General features: G+C 43.1%; 1 pseudogene; it reads left to right on the top strand.

Annotated features, from left to right (window-relative positions):
* The first annotated feature begins 18,475 nt into the window (after positions 1 to 18,475).
* Positions 18,476 to 19,289, top strand: LOC138832805 (ras-related protein Rab-32 pseudogene; annotated as a pseudogene).
* The last annotated feature ends 1,664 nt before the right edge of the window (positions 19,290 to 20,953 follow it).

The raw sequence follows: 20,953 nt of genomic DNA, 5'->3' as shown, positions 1-20,953 counted from the left end.
CTCAGGCCCTGAGTTTAAGTCCCAGGATTGGCAAAAAAAAACCTACATAAACTCCGAACCCTGGTTTCCTCATCTTTGAAATGGGAATAGTGATAGCACCTACCTCCTCATGTCATCAAGGAAATAGCTTGGGCACTTAGCACAGTGTCTGACTCACTGTGAGGGTTCATGAATTCTTGCTATTGCTGCTGTTACTATTCATCAAATGTTACACAGGATAAACTAGGTAAAGTAGGTAAAGTAAGTTGTCCAACGTTCCACCAAGTTAGGACTTAAACCATTTTCTGACTTTTTCAATTTTGTATACTTTTATATGTCATGTTGGAAACATTTCTTGTTTGAGATAGGAGGGGCAGGCATTAGCAGATGGGAAAAATTATGAATAAGAAAGGTAATTGGAGCCAAGTGCAGGTGGTTTACACTTGTAATTCTAGGTGGTCAGGAGGCTGCGATCTGACTGTCCAAGTTCCAAAGCCACCACCTCCACCCCACCCCCAAAAGAAATTCTGTGAGACTGTTATCCCCAGTTAACCAACAAAAAGCTAAAATTAGAGGTGAGGTTCAAGTGGTAGAATGGCAGCATTGAGTAAAACTTCTAAAGAATAAAGGCCTTGAGTTCAAGCTCCAGTACTAATACACAAAGAAAGGAAGAAAGAAAGAAAAAGAAAGAAAGAAGGAGAGAAAGAAAGAAAGAAAGAAAGAAAGAAAGAGAGAAAGAGAGAAAGAGAGAAAGAGAGAAAGAGAGAAAGAAAGAAAGAAAGAAAGAAAGAAAGAAAGAAAGAAAGAAAGAAAGAAAAGAAAGAAAGAAAAAGAAAGAAAGAAAGGAAGGAAGGAAGGAAGGAAGGAAGGAAGGAAGGAAGGAAGGAAGGAAGGAAGGAAGGAAGGAAGGAAGAGAAAGAAAGAGAGGGAGGGAGGGAAGAGGGAGAGAGGGAAGGAAGAAAGAGGGATGGAAGGAAGGAGGAAAGAAAGGAAAGGAGAAGAGAAGAGAAGAAAAAGGAAAGAAATCACACAGAGGTCAGCAATGCAGTAAAGTGCTGGATCAGGCTGGCATTGCTCTGACATGCTCTGACATGGACTAACGGTGGACCTTCAGCTGGTTAAATCCTCTCCCTTTGCCTGTTTCTGCCTCTGTGGGTTTAGGGTACTGATAAAGGGCTCATCAGGTCTTCTCCACTCCTGGCAGTCCAGGTCTGTGTGCAAGGTGTGTCCAGAGGTCTTCTCTGCACATGTATGTGCAGCAGCCTTCTTGCTCCCTCATGCACACTGTGCTCAAGGACAGGTGATAATAACTCATCCCTCCTTACCCAGAATGCCTCTTCCATGATCTAGGGAAGGCTGATACTGCCTCCTGGGACTGTAGGCTCCACAGCACCTCCTTCCCCTCGCCCAAGCCAACTGCCTTCATTATGCTCATCACCACCTGCTAAGCTCTGGGGAATCCCTGTGCCGGGGGCTGATGGTCTGAGCTTTTCCTCTGGAGCATTTTTCAAGGTGGTACGTAGACTTGAACAAGTCTCTGGCTTCTCCAGAGTCTCTCTTGCTAGCCTTGCCAGTCACATAGCATCATTTTTCCAGGAAGAATATCCCTGGCCTTCCTCAAAGTCCAATAACACAAGCAAGCTAGGCAGAGAAAATGTTAAAAGCTAGGCAGGAGGAGAAAAAAAACTGCCTGAAATCACTCCAAAATATTCCTGTAATTTCTGAGTGATGATCTCTTTTTCTTCATGCTATACTAGGATTTTCATAGTGAATAGATAGAGCTTTTACAAAATGAAATGGTACATGGTCATCTGTGTTCAGACATGAGTTAACAAGGAGGTAAACTGTCCTTGTTTCTTGCTTTCATTCTTCCTGCTTCCTTGAAACTCTAAGGGTGGATGAAGAAAGGACTCTCTTAGCTGGCTCAGGCCACCTAGTAACAGATCTAAGCTGCTGGCTTAGATGAGATGGTTCAATAGCCTGTCTCTCTGGGGCTACCAGTAGGTCAACATGGAGATACCTTGCCTTCCCTCCCCTGCTTGGTACTAGATAAGAGAGTCTATGGCCTGCCTCTGACCCAGGCCTGAGAAGCTCTCTAGGACCCTTTCCTTTAATTGTTCACACATGCCATGAATTGAATGTACAGGGGAGAGCATCTACACCAGGGCTTTTTGACAAACAAACATTTGAGAACTTGCTTAGTACTTGCTTAGTACTCATTATCACATCCCTACAAATGTAGTGTCAGAGTTTTACCAGTCCCAAAGCATTGACATAGACTGACTGACTGACAGCGCACCTCTCAAGGCCAGGATCTTCACGTAACTTGTTAGGTTTATTTATTAGTATCTCTCCACTTCCTGCTATGGACCAGATGTTGTGTGATGCTGAAGCTACAATGTAGAAAAGCACAGACAAAGCACTATCCTTGTAGACCTTATAGACCTTATCTCAAGGAACATGAATTGTTGATATTATTATTATTCCCATTTTGTAAATGGGAAAATTAAGGCTTAGAGAGATTAAATAACTTACCCAAAGTTCCGTAGCCAACAAGGAACAAAACCAAGATTTGAAGCCAGATTAGTGAACACAGGAGAGTAGACCATAGACCTGCATTTCTGGAGATTTATTCGCTAAATTGTACACACTGGAGGGAATCTCTGCAATTTCTTTATACCTAGTACCTTACACATTTGTTATAATGGATGCCTAATGCACACAGATGGGTGACAATATGGTAACCCACTGTGGACAGCTCACCTAGCGCTCCCCTCCACACCTTCCCCTCGAGTCACCTCTATCTCCTCTTCACTGCCACACTTTTAAAGAGTTGCCCATACGCTCCACATCAACTTCCTCACATGCCAACCTCCCGGCCCCACCAGAAATACCAGCAACTTCTCCATCATTAAATCCATCCAGTCCTGTGCCACATTTCATGCATCCTTGAAGCAATACGTGACAGCCCCCCTGGTTTTCCTGCTTGCCATGACTCCTTTTTTCCCTACTTCTCTGACTGTTCTTTGTTGGTTTCTTTCCATCACTGTATTCATTCTCCAATGAGTACAGGTTCCCCAGGGTTCTGGCACAGGCACCTCCAAGTCCTTATCCTCCTTTATTCCTTTCAGTCAACACTTAGCCTGATTCAATGCTCCCACCCACAAAGTCTTCCTGCTCCTTCCTGTGTCACATAGGAAAACCAGTGACACCCCCATGGCCCAGACACAGACTCTCCTCCTTCTGCCTTCACCCTCCACACCCAGTGAGCATCAAGCCCCACACATTCTTCACCCAGTGATGTCTTTAATTGCCCACCACTCCCTTTCATGACCAACCTCTAATTTAGGGCTTGATCATTGTGTCCCACAGTCATTTCAGTGCCTCCAACCACTCTCATTTCTACCAAGAGGTCTTGCTTCTTTCAGTCCAGCTTCTACCCCGAAGCTAGAAAAGGCTTTCAAAGACTGCAAAGCTGATTGTCACTCTTTGGCCATGAAATTATCATAGAGGATTTCTTTTAATGAAACTCATTCCCCTGACTGACAGGACTCCTGATGATTTTGAGCATCATTTCCTTCTGCACTCACCCCTCCTCAGTCTATGTTCTGCCTATAGGAAACAGATTTGCAGCTCTCCTAGCCTGCCAAATTCTCTACCCCAATATGTCTGTGTACTCGCTGTTCTCTCTACGTGGAAAGCCTTCCCTGATCTTCCTTATCCTTCAAGATTCAGGTCAGGTGCAAACTCCTCCACCTTCAGTGCTGGGTGAGGACTGTTCTCTGCATCCACGTCCTTGCCTTCCTTTCTACAAACACTGTTCTGTAACACCACCTACACTGTCTCTTCTATTATGCATTACAGACCATAAGGCCCAGACTTGATTTTTGATCTTAATATTTGCAATCCCTTATGCCATGAAACTTGGCATACAGAAGATACTCAATAGAAGGAAGGGTAGGAAGGAGTGAATGGATCTAAGTGGTTAAGGAGGAATACATAGATGATTGAGACTAAGATGGAATAGGATCTAAAGAAATGATCTGTCCTCACTTTTCCTCCACTGCCAGTCCTCTAGGAATAGAAAATAAGATGATGCAAAATTGTCCCAAAGCCATGGGCTTAAGCTAAGCTTTGCACTCTGAGAGAGCACATGACACAGATATAACCCTAACACAAAATAATTTGATAGCCAGTCACAATTTTTTAATGGTGATGTCCAGGTTGGAATGATAAGAAATTCAGAATGGCTGGCTCTTTAATTAAAGTTATATCAACATCTACATGCTAATGAGACCACAAGAGCAGAATCCTTATCCAAGTGCCTAGCTCTCCTATTGGCTGCAACTCCTCCTCACTAAGCAACAAAACCTCTGACAAAAGGAAATTTCCTAAAAGGATCCCTGCACCTGTTTTGGCAAGAAAACAAATCTATGCCTGATCAATATGTTGACAAAGGAAAGATTCTTCAAAGTAGTAACTGAGATCTACACTGAAGGCCTAGAAATTAAGAAAACCGAACAAATGTGACCATAACAATATGGCTCATGGTAATGAGTCCCTGTGGATGCCACACTGTGCCTGCCTCCCCCAGAATTCTGCATTTTATGTGACCCATACAGAGACTCCCTCTTTCAACTGACCTTCATAGCAACTCACACACGCGCACGTGTGTGTGTGTGTGTGTGTGTGTGTGTGTGTGTGTGTGTGTGTGTGTGTGTGTGTGTGTGTGTGTGTGTGTGTATCCCGGTGCTTGAACTCAAGAACTGGGCACCATTCCTGAGCTGCTTTTTTGCTTAAGGTGAATGTTATACCTTTGAGCCACAGCTCCATTGGCTTTGTTTGTTTGGTTTTAGTTTATGGAGATGAGAGCCTCTGGGCTTTTCCTGCCCCAAGTGGCTTCAAATCACAATCCTGAGATCTCAGCTTCCTGGTTAGGTAGGATTATAGAGGTTTGCCACAGGTGCCAGCTTCTAATGAGGCAACTCTTTAAGGAAGGTACAGGAGGGTAAGGATGGGGGGAGGTGTACTAGGACTTGAACTCAGGACCTCACACTCTTGCTTGGCTTTTTTGCTTAAAGTTGGTACTCCATCATTTGAGCCATACCTTTCCTTTCAACCATTTTTTCACTGGAAAGTTAAGAGATAAAAGTCTCATTGCTCTGTCCAAGTTAACTTTGAACCTTGATCCTCAGATTTCAGCCTCCTGAGAAGCTGGGATTACAGGTATGAACCACAGATACCCAGCTAAGTGCATATGTGCATTTTATCCCTTAAACAAATTAGGAAAGTGAGTAGACAGAAAAGGGTAACTTACAACTGATGGCAAGCTTCCTTCCCCAGCTCTAGTTTGGAGAAATTCAGTGGGAAGTTGCCAGAGGCAACCACTGGAGATTACCTGATGGAAATAGTTTCTGCTGTTTTTTCCTAAGTTGATGTTCCTGCAGGGCTGAATCTGAGAGCTGCCTTCCCTTTTCCTATTCTCTTATCCAAGTGTGCTGAGGGCCCTCCAGCTACCCTGGAAAACTTCATTTCTAGCACACAGGCAGGCCACTCTTAGTGTAAGTTCTTTGCATCCACTCTTCCCTATTCCTGGAAGGCTTTCCTTGAGGAACTACATCTAACTCTTCAAACACCAGTTCTCTGGAGACATGTTCCTTGCACATGCTTACTAATAAGTTACCCAGCACTTGCTCCCCAACTCTCTGTCTCTATCTCATTACCTTATCTTATAGGATAGAACATGGGTAAGGTATGATCAGTTAGACTTCCTGAAAATTTAATGTGACCCATTATAGCAAACTCATGTGTAAAGGCTTGCTTCCTTGCTCCTGGGTTATTGGGAGGTAGAAGAGCCTCTAGGAAGTGGTACCCCATGGAGGATTTTAGGTCATGGGGATTTGCCCATGAAGGGGATTGAGGACCTTCCTCCTCTTTCTCATTTGCAGCCTAGCCATGTGGTGAGCAACTGTCGCCATCATGTGCTATCTCACCACAGACCCAGAGGCAACGGGGCCAACCAATCATGCACTGAAATATCTCAAACCCTGATCCAAAATAAACCTTTTCCTCATTATAAGCTGATTATCTCTGTTATGTCTTCCAGTAACAGAAATCTGACAAAGATACCCCTCCAATCCTCAAATTTTATAATTGCAATTGGACTGTCTCTTAGAAAAGATTCAGTGTTCTCAAAGTATTCAACATTCTATGTCCAAGAAAATAGTGCTGGTCTGTCTGTTTTGAGTTCCAAGAGTGTTGATGTCTTTTTCTATGTTTAGATGAGTAAATCCTGTTTGATTTGCCCAAGCATTGTCAGTCTTTTCTTTACAGTTACACAATTCTGCTAATGACATTGTTGAAATAGTGGCCATACAACTCTTGTTCTGAGACTGTTAGTTTGTCCCTCAATATCTGTTTGCTTCTTCCTTCATTTTTAGCTATTAGCTAGGTACATTGTGTTCTAGATAAAGACCACATTGCTTCAAGGGTAATCTATATGGCTAAGTAATGGGCAATGGCCAATAAATTAAGTGATGTATACAACTTCCAGATCATATCCTGAAAAGAAAAAAGGAAGGAAGGGAGGAAGGAAGGAGGAATACATTTCATTTTCTTTCCTTCATACCTGAGTATACATTACAGTAGCCCATCTCTGGCCTTAAAAACAATTTCAAATTTCATTGTGGCAGATCAGTAAGAGAGAAGTAACCTGGGTTACTGATACCCTAGGACTGCAAATCTAGCCTTAGACTGCTCACATCTAGATTATTATATGAGAAAAACATGAAATTCTCCCTTGCGTATGCCATGAATATCTGATTCAATGTTATCTCTGTTACAACATACAACCTATTGTCTTATTTATTATACAAGTTCTAAAAAGGTAGAAAGCTTTCTACCTTTATCCTGGATTATCACTATCCCTAGAACTTAGAATAGGGCTTGGCAGATAATAAGAATGCATTAAACAATGAGTCATATTTAGACTAGTATTTGCTAATGAATAAATGAAAGCATAGTGAATTGATTTTTCTTGCTGGCTGAGCTTCTGCCCAGCTTTTGCCTTTTCCATCCCTTTCCAGTCCTCTGTCCAGCTTGTTTGACCCTGTCAACAGACCTCCAACAGACTGGAAATGGAGTGTTTCTTCCCACATAGTCCCCTGACCTTAATGTGGAACATGAAGTCTTCTAACCCAGGGGTCTGAACTTTTCCTTAGTGCTTTGTACACTTAGAGAAGTTTGGAAAAGCCTTTTACCACAAGGCTATACTTCAAAGGAAGTCACAAGGGGCATGGAAGAGCATCTGGTCCCTCCCTAGGTTACCACTGGTGTTGTTTCTTTCCTTTCATGGCTAAATACTAAAACATGAAAAGCACAAAGTTATCAACCATTCAATCTGCCAGATTTTTCTTCACCTCCAAAGAGTCCTGTGTCTATGGGTCTAAAAACACATCAAAATTGGTTTAGAGCACTTGCCGTCTAATAGAAATATGAAATGGACCACAACTGCAAGCCAAAGACACAATTTAAATTTTATGGTCACATTTTTAAAAAGAGGATATCAGGTTTCATGAAATTATTCAGGCACAGAAAGACAAATACTTCATTTTCTCACCCATATGTAGATGTTTTCAAAACATAAGCTGACCTCATGGAAAGAGAGACTACTGATAGCCATAGGCTGGGAATGAGAGTGGGAGGGGATGGATAGAAAATACTAAACTACAGTTAGGAGAGAATAGGTCCCAGTTTTCTACAGCACAGAAAGATAACCAGTTTGCAACAGCTTATATATTTTAGTAACAAAAAACTAGAAGAGAGGGCTTGGAATGTGGCTTAATGGTAGAGTGCTTGCCTAGCATGCGTGAAGCCCTGGGTTCAATTCCTTGGTACCACATAAATATTTTTTTTTAAGCTGGGAGTGGGTCTGTGGCTCAAGTGGTAGAATGCTAGCCTTGAGCAAAAGAAGCTCAGGGACAGTGAGTGGGCCATGAGTTCAAGCTCCAGGACTGGGAAGGAAGAAAAAGAAGAAGAAGGAGGAGGAGGAGGAGGAGGAGGAGGAGGAGGAGGAGGACAAGAAGGAAGAGGAGAACAAGAAGGAGGAGGAGGAGGAGGAAGAAGAGAAGGAGGAGGAAGAGAAGGAGGAGGAGGAGGAAGATGAGGAGGAGGGACAGAGGGGATGGGAGAGGAGAAGGAGGAGGCGGCAGCTGAGAAGTAAAGACCAAGGTTCAAAGCCAGTCCAGGAAGACAAATCTGTAGGACTCTTATCTACAACTAATCAGCAAAAAGCTGCAATTGGAGGCATAGTAGAGCACCAGCCTTGAGCAAAAAAGTTAATCAACAGCATAATGCCCAGAACTCAAGCCTCAGTACCAACACCAAAAACAAACAAGCAAAAAAGATCTAGAAGAGAAGAGTTCCTAGGCTCCAAACACAATAAAATAACAAATACTTAAGGACCTAGAAATACTTATTACCCTGATTTGATCATTTGATTGGTGGATGCATATAACAACTTAATTACTTTGTATGCTATAAATATAGACTATTATTATGGGTCAGTTAAAAATTCAAAATATATACAACTTTTAAAGAGTAAGAAGAATCTGGAGAATTTCATTTCACTAAATTTAATTTCTATTCAAAATATCATTTTATCAAGTAATCACTGTGCATGCAATAGTATATCTTTTTTTTTTTTTTTTTTTTTGTCGGTCGTGGGGCTTGAACTCTGGGCTTGGGCGCTGTCCTTGTGTTCTTCAGCTCAAGGCTAGCACCTTACCACAATGGTATATCTTTATATCCCTTTTTTTCATAGTAAGCCTTCGAAATATGCATATTTTTAATTAATTTTTATTGTAAAAATGTTGTACAGAGGGGTTACAGTTACATGAGTAGAGTAATAAGTACATTTCATAGCAAGCATTGTTACCTCCTCCTTTATTTTCCTCCTACTATCACTTCCCTCCCTACCTCCCCAATTCCTCCTGCCCCACCACCCCGACATTGCAAAGTTCATTTTCAACATAGTGTCCTGTACATCTTGTCATCACAATGGGTCAGCATGCATCCTCATTTAAGTGTTCTGCAATATCCCTTCCCCTCCCCAAATTACAAAAGTATATATACAAGGTGCAGAGCACCAGCATCAAATCTACTGAAAACAGGAGTTATATCACAGGAGAACATACAATAGAAACAAAAGAATCACATAGTGTATTGTAAGTACATTAAAAACACTAGCAAGCAAGAAAAAAACACCTCTTGTGTCCCTGTTTTGGAGTACATTTTGTTTAACTTATGCCATGTGGTCGCATGTATATAGCCTTTGACCTACTCTGCTTGTCCTAAACATGTACTACTTACTGCAAAAAGGGAAACCATGGGAACTATGTTTCTTTGAGCTTGGCTTACTTTACTTAATATGATTTTTTCCAAGTCTTTCCATTTCCTAACAAAAGAGGCAATGTCATTTTTTCTGATGGAGGCATAGAAGCACTCCAAAAATTCATATGCAACAATAAAAGACCACAAATAGCAAAAACAATCCTTAGTAGAAAGAACAGTGCTGGAGGAATATCAATTCCAAACTTCATTTCTTTTTTTTGGGGGGGGGAGGGGGTCCGGTCATGGGACCTGAACTCTGGGCCTGGGCACTGTCCCTCAGCTCTTCAGCTCAAGGCTAGCGCTCTACCACTTGAGTCACAGTGCCACTTTTGGGTTTTTTCTTTTTTGCTTATGTGGTGCTGAGGAATTGAACCCAGGGCCTCAGGCATGCAAGTCAAGCACTCTACCACTGAGCCAACTTCCCAGCCCATCAATTCCAAACTTCAAACTCTACTACAAAGCCATACTAATCAAAACAGCTTGGTACTGGCACAAGAACAGACCTGAGGACCAATGGAATAGTACTGAAGACCCAGAAACGAACCCACAGACCTATAGCCACCTAATCTTTGACGAGGGAACTAAAGAATGGAAAGAAAGATGGCTTTTTCAGTAAATGGTGCTGACAAAATTGGTTAAACACTTGTAGAAAACTAAAGCTAGATCCAGATATATCACCCTGCACCAGAATCAACTCCAAATGGATCAAAGACCTCGAAATAAAAGCAGGCTCCATGAAAACATTACAGGAAGGAATAGGAGAAACTCTAGGGCTCCTTGGCACAGGCCGAAATTTTCTTAATAGAGACAGAAGCACAACAAATCAAAGAAAGGTTGGACAAATGGGACTGCATGAAACTGCAGAGCTTCTGCATGGCAAAGAACATAGTTAGCAAGATCAATAGAAAGCCCACAGACTGGGAGAAGATCTTCACTAGCCATACAACAAACAAGGGTCTAACGTTTGAAATATACTTAAAACTTAAAAAACTAAATACCCCCACAACAAATCCTCAAAGAAACAACTGCCCGATTAACAAATTGGCTAAAGACTTAAAGAGAGACTTCTCTGAAGAGGAAATAAGAACGGCCAATAGACACATGAAGAAATGCTCAACTTCTCTAGCCATAAAAGAAATGCAAATCAAGACAACATTGAGATTCTACCTCACCCCAGGTAGAATGGCTATATCAAGAAATCTAATAACAGATGCTGGAGGGGATGTGGCCAAAAGGGAACCCTACTGCATTGTTGGGAGTGTAAACTTGTTCAACCACTGTGGAAAGTAGTATGGAGGTTCCTCAAAAGAACCCACACAGAGCTCCTTTATGACCCAGCAATCCCACTTTTGGGCATTTACCCAAAGGATCACAAACAAGGTCATACCAAAGCTACCAGCACAACCATGTTTATCACAGCATTATTTACCATAGCTAAGATATGGAAACAACCCAGATGCCCCTCAGTAGATGAATGGATCAAGAAAATGTGGCATATATATACGTATATATGTACATATATCTGTGTATATATATATATGTATATATATATGTATACATATGTATATATACATATGTATACATATGTATATATGTATGTGTATATATGTATATATGTATATATACATACACAATGGAATTCCATGCCTCCATCAGAAGAAATATGCATGTTTTATACTCACCACGCACATCTCAATTCAGACCAATCACACTTCAAATGCTTACTAGCCACACAAGTTCAAGAGCATAAGTACGCTGTTAGTTCTCAAGCTTTCTAGCCAGGTATGTCTAGTAATGATCATATTGAATGACCTAAGTCTAGGAAAAAGGCAAAATTCAGTACTAATTACAGCCTAATTCAAGATTGTGTTCAAGTTCTGTCCTAAGCCAGTCCCTATGACAATCTGACCTTCTATTTCCTCATGTGCAAAATAGTGCTTAATTATACCTGCTTCATATTGTTTTGGGGAGGAGATTATACAGCTCATTAATGTAAGTGAAGTGTCAAGTATTAGACAAGAAGTTTTTGGTAGCAAATAAAACAGAAAAAAACACTGTACTCCCATAAAGATAGGTAATTATTATTTGTCAATTTTTAAAATGTAAAGGAGATTCTAGTGCTTTGTCTGTGTCTCTCTCATATATGTGTATATATATATATATATGTATATATACACAGAAATATAGAGAGACAAGATAGATAGATAGATAGATAGATAGATAGATAGATAGATAGACAGACAGACAGACAGATAGATAGATTGCAAGGAGGAGAAGGACTCACCTTCTTGGTCAATAGATGAATAAATCTTATTTGATGACTGCTCTAACCACTGTCCTTCTCACGGACCTAAAAGGTATTTGGGTTCAAAGCCCTAGATCAAGAGCATTACAAACCAAGGAACAGTGGGTTGGCACATCTCCTCTGTGCTCCCACCTGAGAGTTCCCACACAACCGTTTCTGCAATATCTGACTGATGACATAGGTCAACCCTATCCAGAAGGAGAAAACTATACAAAAGTATGACCCCCACCTTGGGGGCTGCCACACTGTTGACTGACTCTAGTTGAAAATTGGGCTCTGATATAGTATGTGAACATAAGTAATTCCAAGAAAGAGTTCCTGAGTCTATTTCCAATATACACACACCATACAATTATTGATTTATTCACATTGAACACAGACTTTACAGAGTGAGAGGATGGGATCTAGGTCTGTCATCCACCCTCAAGTCTCCTCTTTAGGGCCTAGAAATTGCGTGTGTTGGTGTCTTAAGGCTCATCTCTAGCCATTCTCCTCTCTAGCTCTTGGACACAGGACTATAGCTGTGAGTATGTGCATGGAGGAGAGAGAAAGAAGACATACACAGGGCTCCCAGTGTGTGTGTGTGTGTGTGTGTGTGTGTGTGTGTGTGTGTGTGTGTGTGTGTGTGTAGCTGTGCCTACATGTATGTTGAGGGGGCTTCAGATAATACGTCCATGTCCAAATGTCTTATCACTATGCAGGTCCTACCATAGTGATTCTGTCTACATGGTTTCCCTACATTTTCTGCCTGCCCAGCTTCCATCCAGACAATGTAGATGTTCATGAAGCCAAGAACACTGGAGAACAAAGTAGCTCCTAGTCACTTTAGTGACTGCCAGGTCTCAATGGGATGTAGGCATCAGCATATCTAACCAGCACCTACAAGATCTGGCAAGCATGTTCTGCAAACACTGTCCTGTCCGTACGCCACAGTGTGACCTTTTCTTCTGTAGTAGCTGAGAATGCAGACTGTTGGTAGGTCCAGATGCTCTGAGTCCTGCAAGGCCTAGAAGCAGACCCTGGGCTCTGAGTTCTGCAGGTGCACTCCTTCCCCTGCCCTCCCCACATGCATGTGCATGCACACAGATTAAAATACATGAACTATAATGGGAGGTCTGCATGTACAACACCCCCTCACACACACATACATACAGGCACATGTTCACAGCTTCACAGGAGTTCTGCATGTACACACTCATAGCTGCCCCCACACACGTAGCAACAGAAGCTCTGTATGTGTAACACAAACATGCATGCACATGCTTATACACAGGTAGCTGCTAAATGTAGGTCCCCACAGGGTCGGGTCCACATCAGACTACTAGCCTGCCCCGGCCCCCAAACCCTTCAAAAATACCTAGTCGATTATAGCTCTCCTCCTCACACAAACAGAAACACATTTGCTGCAGAGGCCGCAAATGCCTGCCTGAGGATATGTATCTCTGGGCTGATTAAATAAACAAGGCTTAATTAAATTAAAGCAGGATCAGAACCTGCCTAAACTCTGCTGGCAGCCCATGGAGTCTCTCATGAATCTTTCATTTTCATAAATGAATAATTGTCTGCCTGCTTTGGGGCAGACTCTGAAGGTGGAGGGGCTTCTGGGCACAACAGCTGCCTCTGGTGAGAGGAAAGCAATTTGAGGGTATTTTTGTTTAAAGACCAGAAGGTTTTGGAAGCTGTTCATGCAAGGTGGGAAAGGTGGGGAGTGATAATACGTGATCACATCGTATTGCTGAGGATGGGGAGTTGACTGAGGCCGCTTTCCTAAGGCCAGAGGAGGGTATAAGAGCTCGAGGGTAACTGACCAGATGGATGGGGGAGGGAGAGAGAGAGAGAGAGAGAGAGAGAGAGAGAGAGAGAGAGAGAGAGAGACCAAGACAGATGATAGACAGACACAGGCAGGGACACAGAGTCAGGACACCCCCCATTGGGAGTATGAAGAACAGACTGAGTGGTGCTGGCCATGGCCAGAGGTCAGCCAGAAGAAAACAAAGCACCTGTTCTAAACAATCTTCTCAAGGGAGGAGCTAGGAGATACTGAAAAGGCTACTGTGTAACATGGGCAGAGCAGAGAGGACTCATGCCCACTGGGCAAAGTTCCTGCTGTCTTCCCAGCACGCTGGGCCCGCATGGCTGAGCTACTCCCCAGCAGCAGAGGTTTACTGTTCCCATGTGACCCACTTGTGCTGAGAGGAGGTGATGAGAAGATGGCCAATCTCCCCAATGGTGGATTCTCATCTGAACTCCATCTTAAAATTATCCTGGTTTCCATCTCCAATGTACTGGTGCCAATCACAGAACAGGGTGGGGGCTCTGTGGTCAGTTCCTCTCTCCCCAGGGTCATGGGCAGGCCTGGTTGGCCCTATCCCTATCTGTCTTCCAGCAGGCTGGGATGGGAAGGACAAAAAGGTGAACTACACATTTTGCAAGTTCCCATTAAAAGTCTTTGGGGAAGGAAGTTGAAATTAATAGGCAGGTTGTGGCTTCCATTCAGCCATGCTGCTGTCACTTCCATTAGCCCAGAAATGGGGGTGGGGGACTGTGCAATCTATCACTGTCTCTTGTGTATGCCACAAACGCTGCTGACGTTTTATTTTTGTGCCTTTAAACTTAGCTTCATCAGCAGGGTTTTTGTTCAAGTTTCTTACAAATCTCAAGGCTATACACTGCCAGAGCACCACACTGGCTCACTTCTCTCTTCTCCCACTACTAAGTTGGTCTCTTAGCTATAGTTCTGTAGATGGTTGTTTCTACATCCTGCCTACCTGCTTCCTCTTGCAAGCCCCAACTGAGCCTTAGTCCAGCCTGGAGTACCATGCTGATCAAGAGCATTGTGTACAGCGAAGCCTGCCAAGTTATTTCTCCAGCTCCATTCACTCCAGCCTCTCTAGAGATTCAGAGACTAAGAGAACCAAACAAGAAACTTTTATACAATGTGAGGACTCTACTCTCCAGTGAAGTTATCACCTCATGACTGATTCTTCATTTTGAGTACCTTAAAGAGCCATTTAAACCTCAAAGGACTAGGTGGGTATGGTGGCTCAAGCTTATTATAATCCCAACTACATAGGGGGTAGAAAGGTAGGGAGGATCATGGCATTCCAACCAAAAAAAAAAAAGTTGGGTATGGTGGTGTGTGTCTGACATCCCAGCTACTTGGGAAACATAAGTGGGTAGATCTTGGCCTGAGACCAGGACAAAGCCAAAGTGTGAGACTAAGCTGGGTACCAGTGGCTCATGCCTATAATCCTAACTATTTAGAAAGCTGACATCTGAGGATCGTGGGTCAAAGCCAGCCTGGGCAGAAAAACCCGTGGGACTTTTATCTCCAATATAAACTTTTAAAAAAGCCAAAAGTGGAATGGAGCTGTGGTTCAAGTGGTAGAATACTAGCCTTGAGCAAAAGAAGCTCAGGGACAGTGCTCAGGTCTTGAGTTCAAGCCCTAGGACTGGCACCAAAAAATTAGTGAGACACTATCTGAAAAATAACTATCTTAAAAGGGCTGAGAGTGTAGCTTGAGTGGCAAGGTGCTTACCTAGCAAGCACAAAGTCCTGAGTTCAAATCCCAGCACTGCCCTTCTTTCTCCTCTACCCCCACCCCCACAAAAGAAGAAGAAGGAGGTGGAGGAGGAGAAGAAGAAGGAGGAAGGAAGAGGAGGAGGAAGAGGAGGAGCAGGAGGAGGAGGAGGAGGAAGCTTGAGCTTGTCCTTCCAGTGACAGACTGCACCCTCAGTTTCTTCTCTCCACAGAAAATCCAAGAAATCATTTGTGAACACCAACAACAAAGAAAATCCAAGAGATACTCATCTGAAGACTTAAGATTTCAAAATCTTAAACTGATGGGTAAATGTTAAATAGGAGCTGAGCCGAAGAGATAGAAGAGAACTAAAAACCATTAGCCCATTAGTCCACATGTATGAGAAAAGAGAAACAGGGTCACCAATTGAAAGTCAGTTGAAAGTCAGTATGCAAAATCATCCTCCTGACATTCCCCTCCAATATCCCTACTTGCAAAACATCTGGCTGCCCACTATTTACATGAAAACTTGCAGTAGTAAAAGTCCTAAAGTAAAGCTGAAAATTTGTCTCTGTAAGACATGTGAATGAATTTTTGGCAAGAACTGGGGCTCTAGAGTAGAATTCTTATTTGTCACACAGTGAAACCTTCCCTGACATCCCTCCAAGGGAATGGAGCAGCCTCTTACTACCCACGTGCTGCAAAGCCAGTCGGCAGCTCACCCACCAATACAGGCTCCTAAACAGCCTTCTCATCCCTAAGCACCCAAAGTCACCAGATTGTTGAGAAGTGTCCAGGTGTGAGATAGAATGAAAGGTAAAATGGCCCCGGGAGGACAAATAAAGACTAGAAAAGGGGCTAGGAAGTTGGCCCAGTGGTAGAGTGCTTGCTTTGCATGTATAAATGCCTGGGTTTGATTCTTCAGCACTACATAAGCAGAAAAAGCCAGAAGTGGCGCTGTGGCTCAAGTGGTACAGTGCTAGTCTTGAGCTGAAGACTTAAGGGACAGCACCCAGGCCCAGAGTTCATGCCCCGTGACCGACAAAAAAAAAAAAAAAAAAAAGACTAGAAAAGAATGAAGTGAAAAATCTCCAATTAATATTTCCAGGGAGAAATGAAAAGATGCTACATCCATAAAACAAAACACAGACTATCAGGGGGAAAAAAAGGAAAAAAAATTTAAATATAAGACCATCAGCTGGACATTGGTGGCTCATGCCTATAATCCTGGCTACTCAGGAGGCTGAGATTGTTTGGAAAGTCTGTGAGACTCTTATTCCCAATTAACTATCCAAAAAAAAAAAAAAAGCCAGAAGTGGAGCTGTGGCTCAAGTGATTGAATGCCAGCCTTGAACAAAAAAGCTCAAGCATAGATAGCCCCTAAGCCCTGGGACCATGAAAAAAAAAAAAACTCTTAAAAGTTTTAAAAAGTAAATAAGAGTTGAAAGACTAAATTCCCGAGAGAATGCCAAAATATATCACATTAAGACAAGGGGGACTTGGGGAGGAGCGAGGAAGAAGACAGAGAGAACAACTCAGCTAATAGAATTCTCAGCAAGAGACACGATAAGACAGAAGTCATGGAGATGAGAGAGAATAAGAGACCAGCTCCTAGAGCAGAAAAGGGTGGAAATAGCTTTCTTAGGATTCAGAATAGTCCTTTTCTTTTTCTTTTTCTTGCTTTCTTTCTTCTTCTTTTTTTTTTTGGTACTAGTCCAGGGCTTGAACTCAAGGCTTAAGTGCTGTCCCTGAACTTTTTTGCTCAGCACTAGCACTCCACCACTTGAGCCGCAGCTCCACTTCTAGGTTAGGTTTTGGCTTGGGTTTGTTTTTTTGTTTTTGTTTTGTTTTTGTTTTTGTTTCATAGTTAATTGGAGAGAAGAATCTCATGAACTTTCTTGCTGGAGCTTTTGAGCTGCAATCCTCAGATCTCAGCCTCCTGAGTAGCTAGGATTACAAACTTGGCTGAACATTTCGTTTTTAAGGTATCTTCTGTGCCATCATATCGCCATAAATTTTGGAACACAAAGAACAAAAATAAAGCATCCAAAGGAGAGAAAAAAACATTTTGTTCATATACACGAACACACACACACACACACACACACACACACACACACACAGAGTTTCTGACTATAGTTCAACTCATGATTTTTTAACTTAACAATAGTATGAGATTCTTTACATTCAGTTGAATCCTACTTCAAACTCTGAGGATGGTTACATGGGTAATCATTTCAGCTATCCAGTGATTTATTAAAAAAAATAGTCTAAGAAGTGTTAGGTGATTTTGTCAAAACAGAGGCTAATCTAAGTCCTTTAAGGTAGGTTAGTTGAATGTATGGTGTTCAGTTGATTAGGTCTATTAAATGCGCTGTCAGCCGATGATATTATTGTAAAGTAAATTAAATAATTAGGTTTAATTAGGTAGCTGATAAAAAGAACTCCGAGGTACTCAGGAAGGAAGAGAAGTTTATTTTACCGAACTGCTTGCCCACACCATGCACATGGCTGAAAGGAACTGCTGAAGCCTGGCCTGGGTTGAAGTAGGGAAGGGGCAGGGAGAAGGTGCAGCCAGGTGAGGGAAGATGTGGCCACACTGGATTCGGATGTGACCTCAGGGCCAGGGACACTCAGATGGGAGGTGTGACGGGAGGCAGCCCAGGATGTGACCTTGGAGGAGGAGAAGGTGACTGCCCAGGTGTGCCAGTTACCTAGGTGACACAGGTATTGGGTAGAGACTTAGCCAAGAGGAGGGAGGATTTTACCTTGCCTTGGCGGGGCAGACCTTACAATTACCAGTTTATAATGAGTTTCTCAGAGTAAGACCTCACTGCAAGTCAAAGAGCAGCTGTCAATATAAAAATCGCAACATGGCTACACTAGACAGAAATACTCTGGAAGGTTGTTGAATAACCACCTATCAATGGGCAAGCTTTAAAAAGAGTCCTAGAAAATTAGGCAGACAAAATGAAGGTGAAGAACCTAAAGTCAAGGACCCAGGAATAGTTTGGCTCAGGGATACCTATCACCACTACTGGGCAGTGGACTCAACATCCAACCTCCATCGCCATAACTCCACCACCAGTGAACTCTGAACAATTCATTTTTATAGTCCCCCCTCTGGACACAGAGTCTCAGCTATATCTGCTTAGCTAAGCTTAAGCACATGCCAGAACCCTCGTTTTCACCAGAGAGAGAGAAAAACTCAGTCCCAGGACCCACAGGCCCGCTGGCCATCAGCGTGCATGCGCGTGCGTGCGGGAGGAACCCAGCGCCCATGGCCGGCTGGGGAGCCAAGGAGCCCAGGGCGGCCTCCAGCGCGGCCCCGGAGACGCACGAGCACCTCTCCAAGGTGCTGGTCATCGCTGAGCTCGGCGTGCCGTGCGCAAAACCAGCATCATCAAGCGCTACGTCCACCAGCTCTTCTCCCAGCACTAACTGGACCACGATCGGCGTGGACTTTGCGTTCAAGGTCCTCAGCTGGGACAGCAGGGCCTTGGGACATCGCAGGCTCTCTTTGGAAACACAGGATGAACGTAAAAAGTGTCTACTCTACCAAGTATCTGATTAACAGATTATACAGCACAGTGGAACAATCAACCCAGAAAATTGGAGTCATTTCATCTCCCTGGAACTCTGTTCTCTCGTCTGTAAAGGAAGAGAGGCAAGATGATTCATCTTGCTCATCCTACGCAGGAGCGATTCAGCAATGTGACCTGCGTATACTACAAAGAAGCTGTTGGTGCTTGTGTTGTGTTTGATTATCAAGAAGTTCGACTTTTGAGGCAGTCTTAAAATGGGAAAGTGACCTGGATAGTAAAGTTCATCTTCCCAATGGCAGCCCTATTCCTGCTGTCCTCCTGGCTAACAATTGTGAACAGAAAAGGGAGGGTGTCCAGGGTCCGCCCCAGATGGACCCATTCTGCAAAGATGATGGCTTCATTGGCTGGTTTGAAGTCTCTGCCTAGGATAACATAAACATAGATGAAGCCACCCGGTTCCTAGTGGAAAACATCCTTGTGAACCACCAAAGCTTTCCTAGCGAAGAAAGTGATCTGGACGAGATTAAACTGGATCAGGGACCTTGGTAGCAGAGCACAGTGCTGTTAGTGGGGCTCTCCCTCTCCCTCCGGGCAGAGGGCTTGGCCACAAGGGTGATGCCGAGCCCTGTGCATCTCCCACAAGTTCATCTCATCTCGCAGTGTTCTCAGACATCTCTGAATACGGAAAATGAAACAAATGGAAAAGTCTCTCTGCTAGAGGCTTTGCCATGTACAGATAAACCCCAGGCATTTTTTGTACCATTATATGAAGCCTAACGTTTACATCAAGTTGTAGCTTTTCATGTAAACCCTGGGGTGGTAATACAACTTCCCTGTGATGTTTTTGACAAACACACAAAAAATCCTCGAACTTTCTGCATGGACACTGTACTCCTACCTCCTACCAAGGCTTACCCAAAAGTGGATTCTTCAAGTTCAAGAGCCAAGCAGAAACAACACCAAATAATAAATGTTCCCTGCCAGCCTCCTCCTTGGCTCTTCACCATCTTTATATGCCATTCCCTTGGATCTCATTCCCAGACTTACAATAAAATGTTCACATTGCAGTCCTTTGGTATCTGAAATAATAGTTCCATGTCCAGTCCCTGAGTATCAGAAATATGATATCCTTTTATACATACAAGAATACTGCTGGTGGCTCACGCCTGTAATCCTAACTACTCAGGAGGCTGAGATCTGAGGATCACTGTTCAAAGCCAGCCTGGGCAGGAAAGTCCATGAGACTCGTAGCTCTACTAGAAAACCAGAAGTGGTGCTGTGGCTCAAGTGGTAGAGCGCTAGCCTTGAGCTGAAGAGCTGAGGGACAGCGAACAGGCCCAGAGTTCAAGCCCCACAACCAACAACAACAATAACAAAAAAGAATACTTTCAGATGCTCAGGTAAGGAGTTTATCTGGTCTAGCCATGTCTGCCTTAATGAGTCTTTCCTTTAAGGCTACTGAGTCCTCAGTGACGGTCATCCACATAAGGTGCTTGTGAGGTTAAAGACATTAAATATTTGAGGTCCCAGTTGTCCAAAGTATCTATAATATTATTTTTAAATAAGTACATTATGGCAGGGTTGAGTTTTCTGTGATATACTGAGATGGGTATCAGCAGGCAGACGTTCTATTAGAGCAAACTCTGGGATTCAACAGTATTGGAAGGAAAGAGAAAGACAGAGGATTTCAGGAAGAAATGTCCAATCATGAAGGCTTCAGAAGCCCCTATCAGAAGCTGAGGTTCTCTCTCACAGATGCCGTCAGCTGGCTCTATGCTTGGAAACCATAAAACAGCTTAGAAAGCAGACCCAGGTCACACACCCAAGTTGTTCCAAACAGACTTCATGCATTTTCCAGAGCTAAATTGTGTGTCATTTTTTTAATCTAATTAAGTACAATTAAATAAAACTAAATGTTAAGTCCCACAATCATATCTGTTCTGCATCAAGTGTTCAATCGTCATAGGCAAAAGGCTGCCACACTGGACTGCACAGGCTCAGTCTGTAAACTCCTGTGCACATATCCCTCATGCTTTGTCTATAAGTAACTGACTTATTCTTACCTTGGGACAATAGTGGAAAGCACACATACAGGTCACTGCCACCTCACCAATGGGGATATCAAGAGACAGGGGATGGTGATGGGGTTGGGGGGGGAGGGGTGGCTGGCAAGGAAATGTTACTGATCACCTGCCTGCAATAGGGAAGGAAAA

The sequence above is a fragment of the Dipodomys merriami genome, unplaced genomic scaffold (genome assembly GCF_024711535.1).
Source record: "Dipodomys merriami isolate MVZ:Mamm:240054 unplaced genomic scaffold, mDipMer1.0.p SCAF_20, whole genome shotgun sequence".
Lineage (NCBI taxonomy): Eukaryota > Metazoa > Chordata > Mammalia > Rodentia > Heteromyidae > Dipodomys > Dipodomys merriami.
This window is presented reverse-complemented; position numbering and strand designations above follow the sequence as displayed.